At 35.1% G+C, this 18,754-nt stretch overlaps 1 protein-coding gene across 1 annotated transcript in view; it reads left to right on the top strand.

Annotated features, from left to right (window-relative positions):
• The first annotated feature begins 533 nt into the window (after positions 1 to 533).
• HCRTR2 (hypocretin receptor 2) overlaps positions 534 to 18,754 on the top strand; it is a 222,441-nt gene continuing 204,220 nt past the window's right edge. The window contains exon 1 of the mRNA XM_064360422.1: positions 534 to 620. The gene's annotated coding sequence lies outside the window, so the exon portion shown is untranslated. The remainder of the gene's footprint in view (positions 621 to 18,754) is intronic.

Here is an 18,754-nt window from a genome sequence, read left to right as displayed (position 1 = left end):
GGCATGTAAACTATATGATAGGTTTCATTTGCTTTAATCTCATTTGGTAGTTTGGAAAATGTTTATTTTCCACTTGTCATCTTTTTAAAAACGTACAAGTATATTTGCCTGGAAATAGGAATTTTGCCACATTTTAGTATCTTCCATTTATGGTCTTCCTGGTCAATAATGTGTATTTTTATGCTCTTTCTATGAAACTTCACATTGTTAATAACTTACTTGTATTTGGTAGAGTATATTATCTTGGTTGCAATATGATTTATTTCTTTACCTAGTCTTGAACTAGGCAAGAAATATTTATACAGTTTGTTAACAAATTTGTGACATTTTGGAAAGTGTTTTTTGAAATAATTATTATATTCTCTTTACCTCATTGTTTTAGGTGATTTTAATAGAAACAGAAATATTTTCTACATTCCAAAATATTGCAAATATTTGTGGGTTGAGGCTGAATGTGACTCTGCAGTTACTATTGATTTCATTTTCTAAATTTCATAGGCAAAGTGGAACTTTTACATTCAAAGAATATGAAATCCAAGAGAACTGTCATATATGGGTCTAGTCCCTCTGAAAGAAACAGATTCTAGAAACTCAGGAGAGTGTAACCATGTCTCAAAGGGGTGAGTGGATAGCATTTTGTTTTCTTCATTATTATTATTAATTTTTTTATTGCCATAGGTTGTTGGAGAATAGGCGGTGTTCAGTTCTTTGGTGGTGATATATACATACATATATATATACATATATATATATTTACATATATACAAACACACACCCACACACCCACACCCACCACAGTTTCTTAATCCACTCATTGATTTGGTTCCACACTTTTGCAATTGAAAATTGTGCTACTATAAATGTGTGTGCAAGTATCTTTTTCATATAATGACTTCTTTTCCTCTGGGTAGATATCCAGTAGTGGAAATGCTGGATCAAATGGTAGTTCTACTTTTAGTTCTTTAAGGAATATCCACACTGTTTTCCATAGTGGTTGTACTAGTTCACATTTCCACCAACAGTGTAGAAGTGTTTTGTATTCACTGCATTTACACCAACATCTATTTTTTTTTTTTTTTGCTATGGCCATTCTCGCAGGAGTAAGGTGGTATTGCACTGTCGTTTTGATTTGCATTTCCTTGATCATTAGTGGTATTGAGGATTTTTCCATATTTTTGTTGGGTATTTGTGTATCCTCTTTTGAGAATTGTCTATTCATGTCCTTAGCGTGCTTTTTGATGAGACTGTTTTTGTCTTGCTAATTTATCTAATTGTAGATTCTGGATATTAGTTCTTTGTCAGATGTATATATTGTGAAAATTTTCTCCCACTTTGTGGACTGTCTGTTACTCTGCTGACCGTTCCTTTTGCCATGCAAAAGTTCTTTAGTTTAATTAAGCTCCAGCATTTGCTTTTCAGTTCTTGGTCATGAAACTCTTGCCTAAGTCGATGTCAAGAAGGGTTTTTCCAATGTTGTCCTCTATAATTTTTTTTTTTATTTATTTTTTTGTGATGAAATCTCTCTTGTCTCCCAGGCTGGAGTGCAGTGGTGCAGTCTCAGCTCACTGCAACCTCTGCCTCCTGTGCTCAAGTGATTCTCCTACCTCAACTTCCCAAGTATCTGGAACTACAGGCACCTGCCACCACACCCGGCTAATGTTTTGTATTTTTAGGGTATATAGGGTTTTACCATGTTGACCAGGCTGGTCTCGAACTACTGACCTCTGACCTCAAGTGAACCACCCACCTTGGCCTCCAAAATACTGGTATTACAGGTGTGAGCCACCACACCCAGGCTTGTCTTCCAGAATTTATATAGTTTCAGGTCTTAGATTTAAGTCCTTGATCAATCTTGAGTTAATTTTTGTATAAAGTGAGAGACGAGGATCCAGTTTCATTCTCCTATATGTGGCTTGCCAACTGTCCCAGCACCATTTGTTGAATAGGGTGTTTTTTCCTCACTTTATGTTTTTGTTTGCTTTGTCAAAGGTCAGTTGTCTATAAGTATTAGGGTTTATTTCTGCGTTCTCTATTCTGTTCCACTGGTCTATGTGACTATTTTTATGCCGATACCATACTTTTTTGGTGACTATGGCCTTATAGTATAGTTTGAAATCAAGTAATGTAATATCTCTATATTTGTTCTTTTTGCTTGGTCTTGCTTTGGCTACACAGGCTCTTTTTTGGTTCCATATGAATTTTAGGGTATTTCTAATTCTGTGAAGAATGATAGTGGTATTTTGATGAGAATTGCATTGAATTTGTAGACTGCTTTTGGTAGTATAGTCATTTTCACAGTATTGATCCTACCTATCCATAAGCATGGGATATGTTTCCATTTGTTTGTGTCATCTATGATTTCTTTCAGCTTATTTTCTTTAAGATACATTTTTGTTGACATTTACTTATAGGCAATCTACTCCTGAAAAAGCATTTTTAGTAGCTTTATTGAAGGTTAGTTGATGTGAAAAACTGCACATATTAGAGTATACAATTTGATGATACTGGGGCTTGTCTGCACAGAGTCCTGTGATGGGAACCATCTGTGGGCCTCTCAGCCATGGATACCAGCACTTGCTCCCATGGAGGCGGTAGCAGGGGTAAAATGGACTCCGTGAGGGTCCTTAGCTTTTGTTGATTAATGCACTATTTTTGTGCTGGTTAGCCTCCTGCTGCTAGGTGGCGCTTTCAAGAGAGCATCAGTTATGCTAGTATGGGGAGAAACAAATGGTGGGCAGGACCCTAGAACTTCCAAGAATGTATGTTTTGTTTCTTCAGTTACCAGGGTAGGTAGGGAAGGACCATTATGTGGGGGGGCAGGGCTAGGCATGTCTGAGCTCAAACTCTACTTGGGTGGGTCTTACTGCAGTTGCTGTGGGGGTTGGGGGTGGTTTCCACATCAATGGAGTTATGTTCCTAGGAGGATTATGGCTGTCTTGCTGTGTCTTGCAGGTTGTTAGGGAAGTGGGGGAAAGCCAGCAGTTGCAAGCCTCACCCAGCTCCCATGCAACCGAAAGGACCCGTCTCACTCCCACCATGTCCCCACCAACAGCACCAAGTCTGTTTCTAGGCAGTGGGTGAGCAGGGCTGAGAACTTACCCTGGGCTACCTGCCTCCCAGCTGTGAAAATAAGTAGGGCTTTCCTTCTTTTCCCACCTGTGGAATCTGTACACTGTATTCATGTCCTCCCCTAAGTTCTGGCCAGGAGGCTTCTGGATCAGTTCAAATTGTTGAAAAGTCAACTGGAGGTTTTCTTCTCCCTGTGGCTTTTTCCAGTGCCTCCAGCAGCCCTCCTCAAGGACCCTTGTGAGACAATGCAGAAATGGCTTGATAGGGGACCCAGTGAGCCCACAGGGATTTTCCCACTGCGTCCTGTAACCCTGTATTTTGCTTGGCTCTCTAAACTGACTCAGCTTCAGGTAAGGTCAGAATCTTCTCCTGTAATCTAGACCTTCAGATTCCCCAGTGTGGGTGTGTGTTTGAGAGTGGACAATCTCCCTTTCCCACTTCCATAGTTTGGGCACTCACAGTATTTGGGGTGTCTTCCAGGTCCGGCAGGAGCAATCTGTTTCCTTTAGAGAGTCTGTGGGTTCTCTTGGATTTCCTAATGTATTCCTGCAGTCATTTTAAAGCAAAAGTTCATGATGCAAGCCTCACATGCTGTTCTGTCTGAATAGGAGCTGCAATCTAGTCCTGTCTCCTGTCCACCATGATCCCTAAAGTTCTAGTGTTTTGTTTTCTATATTGGTGTGAGTGCTATAAGCATAAAGAGTTTATATATATATCCCCCTGTGTAATCTGTTTTATGATGTAATAAAATGTAATCTGACAATAAGGTTGTCTGGGGTTTTTTCCCTGTTAAAATGGATCTGTACATTTTTCTAATTTGGGAAATATGGTACTAAGAGTTTTGAGGAAGACAGTTTAAAAACCACTAATCTAGTATGCTTTTTTTTTTTTTTTGGTGTTTAAATGGGACATTTTTCTAATCACATCACCAGATTCTCTGTGTCCTAAAAGAAAAGCCATGGCACAGTGCTTTACTTTGAGAAATTCCATCTCCATGAGTGTATAAACCTTTGTATAATCTGTCTTTCCAATCTTTGTTTTCTGGTCCTTGTGGAATCCCAATGGCTTACTATAAACTTGTTTTTGAAACTCCTTCTCTTCCAAGTTTTATTTTAGACATTTGGATTTTTTTTCTTTTAAAAATAGAAATACAAAATTTAATATAATGGAAATCTACAGTAAAATAAAAATTGATTTAACAACAAGCAATTATTGAGTACTTGTTACATACACGATATAGTGCTGGAAGTTGGAGGCAAAAATATTAAAAAGATACGGTGTCAGCATTAAGAAATCTTACAGTTTACCTAGGAAAACAAACACATGTGAGGGAGTCAAATCAATTTATAAATATGGCCTTTTGATCACTTTATTTGAAACAGATTATTTTGTGGGGGCTAGGAGGTGAACTGTTGAGGACTTTTGCTCTTAAATCTGTAGCTTTTATCAGTTTGCACTGAATATTTACACAATATAACAGATAAACTAATCCCCTTCCATGCTTCTTTCTCATTTTCTTTCTTTCTTTCTTTCTTTTTACTGAATCTTGCTTTAATCTAAAATTTCCTTTCTAGCTATTGCCATCATTTTTCCCTCTGAAGTTTCTCCAGTCTCACCTTTCTTATCAGGTTCACATATGTCAGTCTTCACCTTCCACTGCATTTCTTGCCCTCTAAACTGACTTTTAACATTTGCCTCTGTTTTGCATGTGCTTTCAAATTAAACGTTTTATTTTCTTTAAGATACATTTTTATTGACATTTACTTATAGGCAATCTACTCCTGAAAAAGCATTTTTAGTAGCTTTATTGAAGGTTAATTGATGTAAAAAACTGCACATATTTAGAGTATGCAATTTGATGAGTTTGGGTTTATGCATATACCCATCATCTGAGCTCCAGTCTCATTCATCAAAATACCAAATCTCTCCTTTTTGGTGCTGAAAGGATGTCAAATAGAATTGTAGGGTTTTTTTCCCTTCTACCCACAAACTGTTGACCTCCTCATATTATTTATTTGCTCTGTTGCCCAGCCTGGAGTGCAGTGGTGTGATCACTGTTTCCTTCCACCTCACCCTCCCACGCTCAATTGATCCTCCTGCTTCAGCCTCCTGAGTAGCTGGGACTATAGTACACTACTATGCCTGGCTAATTTATATATATAGTAGAGACAGGATCTCACTATGTTGCCCAGGCGGGTCTTGAACTCCTGGGCTCAAATGATCCTCCAGCCTTGGGCTCCAAAAGTGCTGGGATTACTGTAATGAGCTACCACAACAGGCCCCTCCTCATATTTTTGGTCGTGGCTTGATTTTAAGATTCCTTGTTTTTTTCTAATTCTATTTTACCTCTAATCCAAATTTAGCCCTTGTCTCTATGATGAAGGAACTTCAAACTGGACTGCTTGTCACTACTGTAATTAGTACTACCTTTGTCCCGGTCACTCTTTACCAAGTTGCTTGACTCACTCTAATTTCTTAATGGGCTCCAGTTTTCTACATCTGTACTTCTGTAGTCTATTTTCCTATTGATTTCTACAGTCTTTCCTTCTCAGCCAGAAGCATTTTCGTTATAAATATATCTAATTATATCACTTCTTTGGTCCAGCACTCTAAACTTGGTCTGCCCGTCTCATTTAAAATAAAGATTGGAATCCTTGCTAAGTCCTACAGAGTCCTACACAACCTGGCACCAAAAATACCTCTGCTCTCCCTCTTTCTACTCATCCCCCTCATTCCATGCACTAGACTGCCTTGTTTCAGTTTCTCAAACACCTCAAGGCCATTCTTATCTCACAGCCTTGACATTAGCTCTTCTCTTGCCTGGAAAACTCCACCAATGGCCTTTACATCATTTAGGCCTCATCAATGGTAAGCTTCTCAGAGAGGACTTCCCTGCACACACTTTTTCCAATAGTACTTCTCCACATGTTCTATTCCCTTATTCCACTTAGTTATCATCATAGTGTTTATAACCACATAAAATTGTATCATTTATTTATTTTTGTTTTTTCTCTCTCCTCCTCCTGCTACAGAGCTTTCCCCATAACATAGAGACTACTTAGATTGCATTTACTTTTCCTCTGACAAGAATAATGCTGATACATGGTAGATGGTCAAAATATTGTTGAATAATTGTTGTTTCTATGGCTTTATTAGTAGAATAAAGAATATTTTTATGGAATTTTAAATATTTATAGAATTTATAGAATATGCTAATATTTACTTTTAATATGTATAAAATACTTCATACAATATATATCTTTCTGTATTTCTCAATATAATTTCATAATTTAAATATATCCTCTACCTTTTATTTACATTTTTTATTAAGTATTTAATAATGGTATTGGTAACATATGGAAGGGAGATATATCTTTAAATGCTCATTTTAATGTATGCTGTTCTGAAGTCTTATATACATGACCCACATTTCTTAATTTTATTTTTATTTATAGAATATCTTCAATATTCTACATATATGTACAGCAGCTTCATTTTCAAATTTTCTTGTTTATTTTTGTTAATAAAATATGTTTAATATTCTTTCCTTCTCTCTATATATTTTCAAATGAATATTTCTCTTCCAAATTTTATATTGAAAATTTATCTTTCTGATTGCATAGATTAAAAGTTTGAAAATGAAATGAGCATCCTGTGAAATGTTGTTCAGTTTCAGAATAACTGAGCATTATGTGAATGTCTTGAATATTTTCTGTTTTTGTTTCTTTATTGCTTTCTTTTCTATTAGATGAATATTCTCTAGTGTAGCATTTTAATTCCTTTAATAGTTACATTTTTTGAATTATTTTCTTAGTGGTTGCTCTAGGGTTTACAATAATAATCTTATCTAAATCTATCTCAGAATCATATTAACATATTCCAGTGACACATAGAAACTTTACTTCTACATAGTTTCAATTGCTCATTATTTTTATGTTTTGTTATTAGATTAATAGAAAACCAAAGGTATTCAAAGTTCTACAAATCAGCAGTATTCTAGTGCTAAACTCTGCAGGATTTGTAGATCTTGTCAGAACTTATTTTTTGGCTTTGTTTTGGTGAATCTACATCTATGGCATGATCCTTGCTTTCTGGTGTTTCAGCTGGATGCCAGAAATGTCATTGAGGTTTTTAGAAAATACCTACAACCCGGCAGGGCTAAAACTCCTACATCCTCTACTGCTGTTCTTCCTCTAGATCTGTTATTCTTCTATTTAAAAAATTATTGTTTATTACTTTTTGTAGAGATAGGGGTCTTACTTTGTTGCCCAGGCTGGCCTTGATCTCCTAGCCATTTTCAAACGATCCTGCCACCGTGGCCTCCCAAAGCACTGGGGTGAGTCACCACGCCTGGCTGAGATCCGTTATTTTTCTGTCTCTGTTCCATTGTCAACTATTTAGCAGCCCGAGGTGAGCTCATCCTGTGCATATACAACCCATTCCTCAGCAATGGACCCAAAAGGACACTCACATGAACTTGGAGTCCTTCTTGTGTTTCTTCTTTCTGAACTGCTTCCCTACAGATGCCAACTGCTTCTGTTATTCTAAATGCTGCCTTTCTAGCTCTGTAAGACTACTGTGTTTGCTTAAACCCTGACTTACAGTCAGCAGATTGTTCCCAGTGTTCATAGACTTGTACTGCCCATTTCTACTGCATGGAACAGTTTCCTTATATACAGATTTATGGCAAAGGGCTTTTAAGAAAATTTGTCACTTTACCTAGTTGAAAGTCTAAAGTTTTTCTTATATTTCTATCTTTAATAATAAGTCTGGTGTTCAAATAATCTCATCAGAAATCTGCTTTCTTTGGCATTGACTTCATTCTCTAGTAGGACATCAACCAGTATCTTCACACTTGCAAAAAAAAAAAAAACAACAGTTTATTATTCCTGTGGGGGAAGAATCCCCAGTAGTTCCAGTTGAGGTCCCTGCATCTATGTTTTTCTCCTAGATTAGATCATATGAACATCTTAAAACCAACATTGAAGGCAGGAAAATGAATTGCTCTGAGTGGCCTAGTTGGGAACGTTGCCCAGCTGAACTCAGGTGTGCCTACTCAATGCAGTAAAGCCAAACATGGACATTGGCATTGAAGTGACAGAAAGTGAGGGATTTTTTTATTGTAGAGCACCAAATACAGGAGTTGGACAGATAATGTTTAAGACCCCAACTCCCCTATGGTTTATGAGATAAGAGGTTTTAAAGATTGGGAGGCAGAGGTTATAGGCAAAGTTATAAGTCAATATATGGGGGCTACACATTGGTTTGACCTAAAATGGTGGGGCATCGCAAAGTGAGGAGCCACAGGTCCACAGGTTATAGGTGTATTTAAAGATTTTTTGATTTGAGATTAGTTATGGAAGTGAAGCTTTGTCTAAAAATTCAGAATTAGCAGAAGAGAATGTTAGTTCTGGCTTATGAGAGTGACTTTCTTTGGGGCTCCACAGGAAGAAATTTAGAAGAAAGGAATGTGGTCAGAGTTTAATCTTTGGTTTTCTCTTATCTGAGGTCTGTGTGTCAGCACATAAAGGCATAAACCTCTTAATCTGAGATCTGTGTTTGGTGAGGGTCTGGGTTTTTTGAAAAACAACTTGGGACATATGTCCCTAAGTTAAGATGTTATCTTTAGTTTATATAGGGAATCATTCTTGTGACTCTATTTTTTTTGTTGGTTATTATTTTAAGCTACTATTAACTTTTTGTTTATGAACTTGCTGATTTATTTTGTGGGACTTGCTAGGTGTCTGGAAATTCCTTTGAAAAAAATTTAAAATTTTTATTTTTATTTTTATGTTTTGGAGGGGATACCTAGCAGCCCCCTAATAGGATTCCCTGTTTCTTCTCAATGTCTAACATAATTGTGGATTAGGACTAATGCAAGCTCTCTGAATTACAGGGGTTAAGAATGGGAAGGAATGCTCTCTGAAAGAATTGGAATTGTTGCTTACAAGAAGGAATGGGTCCCTGTAAGACAAAATCAACAGATGTGATCTATGTATAAGCTTGTATTATTATTTAATAGATAAACCAGGACACGTTTGAAAGTGAAACTTTTCACAGAAACTATTTTTAAGGCGCATTAGTCATCACAGTAAGTGACTCCTAAACTCATACTAACTTGTAAAACAGAAGAGCTAGGTGAAACTGACATATAAAAGAGAAACTGATTTAGCAGGACTTAATGTGTTCCAAAGCCCACTGACTGGTTGAGCAACTTGAGTAGTTTACAAATTCTCACCAATCTCTGCCAGACCTTCCTTCCTTACTTTTTCCCTAAAACCACTGTACATGACTAACCCCAACCTTCACATTCCCTAAAACCACTGTATGACAAACCCCAACCTTCAAATTCCCTAAAACCACTCTATATGACTAACCCCAACCTCAAATTCCTCTTTTGAGACACTCTGAGACTCTACCAAGGCAGTGCTCTCCTATGTTCAACATGTTAAATAAATTCAGCTTCATATGGTCAACAGGTTTCACTGATAGTCTTTGTAAGGAGACTACATGATGTCCAGGAAAGTGACTAGACTTTTAAAGTGAAAACATGAAGTCTGTTGTGGCTGAAGCTGAGTGAGTAAGAAGAAGTATAATGGGAATTAATTTGAGAAGGTAAGAAGCACACACCATGGAAAGCCTTACTGGCCATTTTCAGGATTGATGTTATTCTAAGTGAAAAGTGAGACGCTGAAAGATTTTGAGAAGAGAAATGATATACATTTACTTCATGTCAAAGGTCTTGCTCTAGCTGTTGAGCTGGGAAAAAAAATATAGGAGGACAATGGTAGAAGAAAGTTGGCAAGTTAAAAAACTATTGAAATAATCAAGTCAAGAGATAATGGTAGCTTGGCCAATGTGATAGCAGTAGATATAGTGAAAAAAATATCAGACTTTGGATATATTTTCTAGATGTGGACCAATGGAATTTACTAATGGGCTAGATGTGGGAATAAGAGAAAAAGAACAGTCAGGGTTGATTCCAAAGTTTATGACCACAACAATTAGAAGGATAAAATTGCCACTTTCTTCTTGGTAAAGACTGGCATAGTACAGGCTTGTGAGAGAATTTGAGTAAATCAGTTTTAGACATTGCTGTGGGAAGAATCGTGGTCTTCTCAAAATTCATGTGTTGAACACCTATACCCAGTACCTTATATTGTGAATTTACTTCAATATAGAGCCTTTAAGAGATAAAGTTAAAATGAAGTCATTAAGACGGGTCCAAATACAATGACTGGAGTCACAAATGAGGACATTAGGACACAGACACACACAGGAAGCAGACAACCATCTACAAGCCAAGAAGAGAGGTCTCAGAAGAAACCAACCCTACGGATACCTTAATCTTGAATTTCTAGTTTCCAGAATTGTGAGAAAATGAATTTCTGTTGTTTAATCCACCTAGTTTGTGTCACTTTATTATGGCGGCCCTAGCAAACTTGGGAGTCATTGTCATACATAGGGTATTTAAGGATATTAAACTGGGTGAGATTATAAAGGGAATGACTGCAGAGAAAGAATAGAAGAGATCCAAGAAACAAGCCCTGCAAAATTCCACTTTTAGAGGTTGGGGATAAGAACAAAAATGTCTCAACAAAAGAAACTGCAAAAGAGTGACCACTCAGGAAATTGACAGACTAAGATATCCTAGAAACCAAGTCAAGAAATGTTTTATACACAGGAGTAATTAATGAATTGTTTTAAAGCCCCTAATTGTGCAACAGGTGGAAGACTATGAATTGCTAATTATATTTAGAAATGTGGAGATCATTGGTGACTCCATCAAAAGAACCTCTGATGAAATGGGAGAGGAGGTAAAAGTCTAATTGAAATAGGCTTCAAGTGGAGAAAGAGAGATGTGGAATTGAGACCAATTTACTTTTTTGTTTTATTCTGTGTCTAGCACAGAATCTGTATATTAGAATGAATCTGTGAATTAGATCTTAAAAGTTTTAATCTGATTTCCACATCTACAAAGGTAAAGCACAGAACCTTCATGGAAGTGATCTTTTAAAGTACCTTGAGAAGTTTCCTGCTGAGTTTCTCAGAAATCTTTCAAAATGTTAGTCATGATATGCTTTTATAGAGAAATTTACTTGGAGAATAGCATCCCTATCAATTATGTAATATAAGAATATGTCTCTGAAATTTTGTATACTATAAAACAGTAATAGCTTCTTTAGAACGCTATTTACTGTTTTTCATTTGATACTTTAATGGATTTCCTCAGAACACAAATAAATTACATCAAATAATTTCAACTGAAGAATTGTTTATATAAATTAGATTTACTAGTAAATTCTATTAATATACCTTTTTATATCAAGACATAAAGGCATTGTTTTAGAAATACAGACTTTCAAAAGAATGAAAACATTATCTAATGCCATATGGGACTTTTCTGTTACCTAGCAGCTTTAACTACATTAGGTTTTATCTGTTGGTTATTTAGGACATTTTAATATCAATCTGAATTGTGAAATTGTGGTTAATGCAATTTTAGCTGATAACAAGTAGATAGTCTGTGGTTTATTTTTAACCTTTTTTCTTAGAAGTTATTAACTCATTGTTTAAAACATTTTTTATTTTTCAAATCAACATAGTGCACATACATATTTAGGAAGCGCATAAGTAATATTTTGATATATACAATGTGCAGTAGTCAAATCAGGGCAATATTCTAGCACCCAAAACATTAATCATTTCTTTGTGTTGGGAACATTCAATATCCTCTTTTCTAGCTATTTGAAACTATATAATAAATTATTGTTAACTATAATCAGCCTCCATTGCTATAGAACACTAGAACTTATTCCTCCTATCTAACTGTAATTTTGCATTTCTTAACAAATCTATCCCTAGCCTCTCCTCAGTTTCACTTTCTCAGTCTCTAGTAGACATTAGTCCGCTGTCTACTTCTGTAAGATCAACATTTTTAGCTTCTGCTTATGAGTGAGAGCATGTGGTTTTCTCACTTTCTGTTTCTAGCTTATTTAACTTACCATAATGATCTCTAGGTTCATCCATGTTGCCCTGCATTTCATTCTTCCCTAGGGCTGAATAGTATTCTCTTGTGCATATATGCTACGTTATCTTTATCCATTCATCTGTTGATGGACACAGGTTTATTCCATATCTTAGCTGTTTTGAATTGTGCTGTAACAAACATGGGAGTGCAGATATATCTTGAATATACTGATTTCCTTTTCTTTGGATGTACACCCAGTAGTAGAATTGCTGGATCCAGTTGGAACTATCATTTCAACTAGAGTGATAGTTCTAGTTGTAGTTTTTTGAGGAAATTTCATATCATTCTTCATAATGATTATACCAGTTTACATTCCTTCCGATAGAATATAGGTTCCCTTTTCTCCACATCTTCACCAGCATTTGTTACTTTTTTATCTTCTTCTTAATAGCCATTCTAACTGAAGTAAGATGGTATCTCATTGTGGTTTTGTTTGCATTTCCCTGAATGCAATGCTGTTAGGCATTTAAAAAATACATTTCTTGTCTGTTTGTATGTCTTCTTTTGAGAAATGTCTGTTCAGATAGTTTGTTCATTTTTAACTAAATTATTATTATTTTGCTGATGAGTTGCTTATGTTTCTTGTATATTCTGGATATTAATTCCTTGTTGGATAAAAATGTTGTAAATATTTTCTCCCATCCTTAGGTTGTCTTTTCATTCTGTTTTTTTATTAATTGGTGTGCAGAAAACTTTTAGTTTTATACAATTTCATTTGTCTACAAAATTAATGCTTAAAGGACAATTGCATACTGAGGATGTTTCTAATATTTAAGAGCAAAAAGAGGCTATGTGGTAGATGTTATTAATGTATCTTCATGTTTATTCATTCATTAAGCCTGCTTTCATAAGTTCCTCTTTTGGGCCCTACATTATGCTGGCTATTCTAAATAAATAGGCTAAACAAACAGGCATGGTCCTTACTTCACAGATCACATAACTAGTAGAAGAGAAGACTAACAAATAACCAAAGAATACATAACTAAAATTTGTGATAAGCTCTACCATAGTAATGATATTAGCAGTGTAATTTCTAAGGTCAATTAATAAAAGTGTAATTGCTACTTGGGAAACATTTTATGAAAGAAACTGTAAAAAGATTTTAGTGGTCTATAGAATGCAAAGGAAAATACTTGAGATGGCATGATCAAGAAAAATCAGAGATGATAATTAATTTGAGATTTGGATAATAAGAGGAAACCCTTTAAGTAAAGAGTAGAAGACAGAGTGCTCCTAGCAAAGTCTTGAGTTAAAAAAGAATTTAGAAACTGAAAAATAATAGGAGCTCTCACTCACTAAGAATGAGAGCTCGTGTGGTTTGAAATAAAATTATAAAGACAGGGAGAAAGATGATCTTTTTTGGCCTTGTAGGATTTCATGCTAAGCCCAATGGGAGACTTTCTAAAGGTTTTAAACAAAGGAAAATAATGTTTTAGAAAGGTTGCTCTGCTTTCTGTGTAAAAAATGAATCACAAAAGTGTGTCAAGGAGACTGGAGACTCCAGAAATATTCTAAAGTAAGAAAGGGATTGTGTGGAGGAAATGGTTGTAGAGGTAAGTAGTGGATCGAACCACTTTTGGAAATAGAATTAAATGGACTTAGTGATAAATTAAATATACAAGATATGACAATACATTTCCACAGGATTTATAAAATCTTCCACTGAAGAATCTCATATTTTATGTGCCTCTCCAATGAACGGAAGAACAGTTATTTGCTATTCTAGAATTATGTCTAAATAAATGAAACCACTGTTTATGATGCTGATGTTTGTTTCTCAGTTATTATGTGCTCACATTCAAAATTCCTTAAAACATAAAGAATATAATTAAATATACAACTGAGAAGGATACATCTTATTAGTCAAACAGGAAAAGAATGCTGAATAGGAACTCTTTATAAAACACACACACATGCAAACAAAACAGACTCCTTTAGAATGCAACTCTTAAAACATTTTTTTCCACTCAGACACACAAAAAAATGTATTACCTCAACTTAGAGTTTATCATCTAAGGCATTCATTATAGGGCCCAGATGAAAGTCATGGCCTTCTTATAAGTAGAATCACTATTAAAAATCTATTCTTGGATTTCAGATGTGACTAACTAGTTTAAATATCTTTACAGCTTAGATCCATGCTGTTGTATTATAATAAGAAATAGTATTTCTTACCTGCTTACTCCGGAATTTCATTCTAGCTAACACAATGCATAGTTGAAACCAAAGAGAAAGAAAGTTAGTCAATAAAACTGCATTTTAGCTTCTTTTTAAAGACTTTTTCAATCAAAGATTAAAGAAAATAAATTATTATTTCTCTCATTTCTCTCTCTCTCTTTGAAAGAAAATAAAAGAAATGTCCCTTTTCAAGAAAATGGTGTAGGAAGGCAAAATGAATATAACTGATGCTGTTCTCTTTAGTTTCATCTTCAAATAAAACTCTTATCCAATTCAAGGAGAAAGATCTTTCTGGATATATGAGAACCAAATCAGTACTATTCATTCAAACATCGTATGGCTCTTTTAAAATGCCATAACCCAATGGATAATCTGGTTTTGTCTTTCTTTTAAAAATTTGATTTTATTGAGATTGGTTTTAAATTTATTCTCAATTCATTCTCCTCAAAACTTAAGCTATACTGTAGAACAGTTGAAGACACAAGAGATTTTAAAATGGCAGAGAAATAGGTGTGTACTCTAGAAAGCCTGGTGCACATTTCAAAATACTAGGAATAATTTTTGAGAGAAGTAAAGAACGTTTATTTTAAAAACTTGTTTCTGAATGCAGAAAACATGTTTTCATAAAGATGAACATCACAGTGGCATTCTTATTCTTATTCCATTATTTTAACTTTGCTAAGTGGAAAAAAATAATGTATTTTTTAAAAAGTGCCAGAGCAGCAGAGGATTTGAAATAAGAAATTAGATGTTTTTTCATTTAATACATTTTTTAAGGGTAGCTAATTCTTTTGCACAGTTGGGGAGATGTAAGAATATGGGGGCAGGGTGAAGTGAGGGTAGGGGTTAAGAGGGAGGGGCTTTAACCTTAAGTGGAAGAAAATTTTTACATCGAACATCTCTGAATCTGTAAAGTTACAAACATAGATGCCATCATTACTCCAGAAGGTTATGGAAAGGCAAAGTATAGTTGAGCTAAACTGGCTGTGATTTCCAGTAAGACTACCAATATTGTGTAAATAATACCTAGTTGACAAGGAATTGGAAGATCAATATCTTTAGTAGATGTTAATCATAGGTCAGATTAGGATACCTAGAGAGGTTATAGTTTAGCCTTCGTGGAAGCATACTAGGTGCATACTCCCAAGCTCTACCGGGCTTCCAAAGCATTTGGGTAAAGAGTGAGACCAGCCTAGGAGCAAGCCCGTCTCAGTTCAATGTAATTACCTCTTACAGTAGCTTTGTTCCCCAGTAGCAGAGGTCAGATTCTTATCTTTGATTTCCCTGAACAGCAGGAGTTGCAGCAACTGCTTAAAACTTGTTAGGAATACAAACTCTTGGATCCCAGCCCAGACTTAAGTCAGAAACTCTGGGGCTTAGGGCTCAGGAATCTGTGTTTTAACAAATCCTCCAGGTGATTCTGATGCAAGCTAAAGTTTGAGAAACACTTACACAGAAAGAGTTTTTAACCTTAGCATCCTTAAAAAAAAGTTGACTCATGAGTCCCACACCCAGACTTTTAATTTAATTATTCTTAGGTGCAGTCTGGATATTGCAATTTTTAAAATCTCTTGAAAGGTTTCTAGTGTTCAACAGGGTGGAAAATCATTGACAAAGGGAAGATTTGAGTCTCCAAAAGTGCATGTTGCCTCAATGGAGCTGGCTTTCTAGATGATTGTAATCAAGTCTTTCTTTACCCACATAGCCCACACAATCCTAATTTTCACCCTCACTTAATATTTCTTCAAAAACTGTTCAGAATGAAACTCTGAAATGATGTGTAATTTCTTGCAGACTCAAAAAAGGAAGGTGGGAACAAATGTCACAGGTTCCTCAAAACTCTGGATGAGGATTTTCCCTTCTTTCCTTTCCTTTTTCCTTTCCCGTGAGAATGTGACTCATTGCTGTCTGTTCTTGGTGTCCACATTTAAGTTCATTAATAGGTTTTCTCACATGGTGGCTTTGTGACTTTGTGGACTTCAGGGAGTCACTTTTCCATCATATTTTATTATATATCTAGGAAATCTGGCACTAGATAAAATGATTCATCCTTCTAATTTTCTACTTAAAATATTAAATTACACTATAGTCTGTGGTGTTCTGTAACATTCATTTCCTCTCAGTGGTGACTGTCACTGTCAGCTTTTATATCCCTCATCTTTGTTCATACTGTCCTATATATCTACAGAAAGAATATACATATACTTTTAAATTGTCACAGTTCTACTTCTAATGCTTCATTCAGTTGGTGAAAATTACCAGGTTTTATTGATCATTTTCATGACGAATGACTCAGCCATTTGTACAGATGCTTTATTTCAAAAATACTTGTGGAAAAGCCATTTCGAGATAATGAGATGGCAGCAGATACTCAGAAATATAATGGGTCATGTGTATACATAGCAGTGGCTTCTCTGAACCTTCCAGTGAATGTTTCGAGACAATAAATCCTTAGTCAGTTGGATCATTAGTTCCCTTAAAAAATCAGTACCCTTAAAAAAAAAAAAAGTACAGTTTAGCAGCTGGAAAGTATAGATTGTGGAGTCAAACTGTACGAATGAAGTGTGAGGCCCAGCTTTGTTGTCTAACACATGTGTGACCTCAGATAAGCTATCTAATCATTTACTGCCTCTATTTTTCATCTTTAAACTGGGAATGCAAATTATATTCTCAATTATGAAAGTCTTATGGATTAAGCCAGTTAATGTATGTAGAGAACTTAAAACAAGCCTTTTCACATATTAAGATCTCAGTACATCTTATTGTGTGTAAAGATCTTGCTATTCTCACATTCAGATTCATAAATCTAAGTTTTAAAAGTTGGAATCACTAAATAGTGCGAATCAAAACATAAACTCAAATTAGATTGCAATCATCTTTATATCTTTGAGAAAATTTTAAACAAATGTAATAAAACCCCTTGATTTTCACTGCTGTATCAAATTTTGGCTGATTGTCCCTGTGGGGACCAGTCACTGGGATCCCTCCATGCTCTCCACTAAATCTCATACAGATGTGATGCTCCCACAAGGTAGCAAGAAAGGAGAGAGCAAAAAAAGTATAGTTTTGCCTCAAAGTGCTGGTTATGAGCAGAGACATTACTAGAGTAGAAATTTAAATAACAGTAATAATGAGAATCTCCTGTCCAACAAGAACAAAACTTCATGGTTGAAATTACATCCAAAGCATCAAGCCCCTCTAATTATATGGAATGCTGAAAATAATGAAAACACATTTCTTGCATGGTTTATGGCTCATAAAGTATTCTTTTTATAATGCATTTTATTTGTGAAATATATTATGTTTTACAAATTATTTATATAGGTTAGTTCATTTCACTCACCCAACAGCAATGTGAAGGTAAAAATAAATGTCTTATACACAGAGCAAAGGACAATACCAGAACTAGACATCACACTCTCTGAGTTCTAGCCACCTTTTCAACTAAGTGCATTAATGTCATCAATTCTGGTGCTCCATAAAACGTTAATTCTATACATATGCAGAAATTTTGGGACAATCGTTCAACATTAACATTGTTTTATATTACACAGCTTGCATCTTTTTAATCATTTATAATTTGCTATTAAATAGTATATACAAAATACTTTGGTAGTCTGAACTATTCTACTAAAACGTCAAAAAGATAATTTGTATTGTACAAAGAAAATTTTTTTTAAGTTTTTGTTTCTAACATTATTTGAAGTATCTTCAGTAGTTACATACATTTTGCAGGAGAAAAGCGTTCCTCTTAGAAGGAAAAGCATTGGAAGCACAGAGGATAACTGAAAACAATTGACTGCACAATTCCTTCCGGAGTAACTACAGTAAGTCAGTTATACTGAATATATATATTCATATATGTAGGATATAAATGTATGTGTGTATATATGTATCTTTAGATATTTCTTACATATTCAAATCTGGTAGTTACTGCTTTTGTATACATTTTTAAAAGAAGGAATCTTGAAATAACTGGTATTTGGGTTTTCAGTGAATTTTGTATTGGCTCAATAATTATATAACTATAGTATTTGAAGAGAGAGAGCACGGAAAAGTTACGTTTTCATTATAAGCATGTTGGGGGAAAAGCCAAAGAAACATAAGAAGAGGACCATGTAAAAGATTAAGAACACGTACCATATCAAGCTATTTTTGCGACTGACTGGTTGTAACCAAACAATCAGATCACATCCATGTGGATATAGGAGAGGGATAGAGCTGCCTTTAGGAGAACAAACATTTTCACTTTCAGTTCTACTGGGAAGAGACTATTTGTGAGGAAGGATTAAATGGACAGAATTTAAACTATGGATGTCAAGTAAAGAAGTGGGGGAGAAAACTTAGTGTCTTTGAGCAGAATGTTGTCCAGTTATTATTATTATTATTATTTTAAGATAGTCTCACTCCGTCACCCAGACTGGAGTGCAATGGCATGATCTCAGCTCACTGCAACCTCCACCTCCAGGGTTCCAG

Source organism: Aotus nancymaae, unplaced genomic scaffold (assembly GCF_030222135.1).
Source record: "Aotus nancymaae isolate 86718 unplaced genomic scaffold, 86718_ANA_hifiasm-v0.15.2.pri h1tg000040l, whole genome shotgun sequence".
Taxonomy (NCBI): domain Eukaryota; kingdom Metazoa; phylum Chordata; class Mammalia; order Primates; family Aotidae; genus Aotus; species Aotus nancymaae.
The sequence above is the reverse complement of the archived record's forward strand: the minus strand, read 5'-3'. Positions and strand labels throughout refer to the sequence as shown.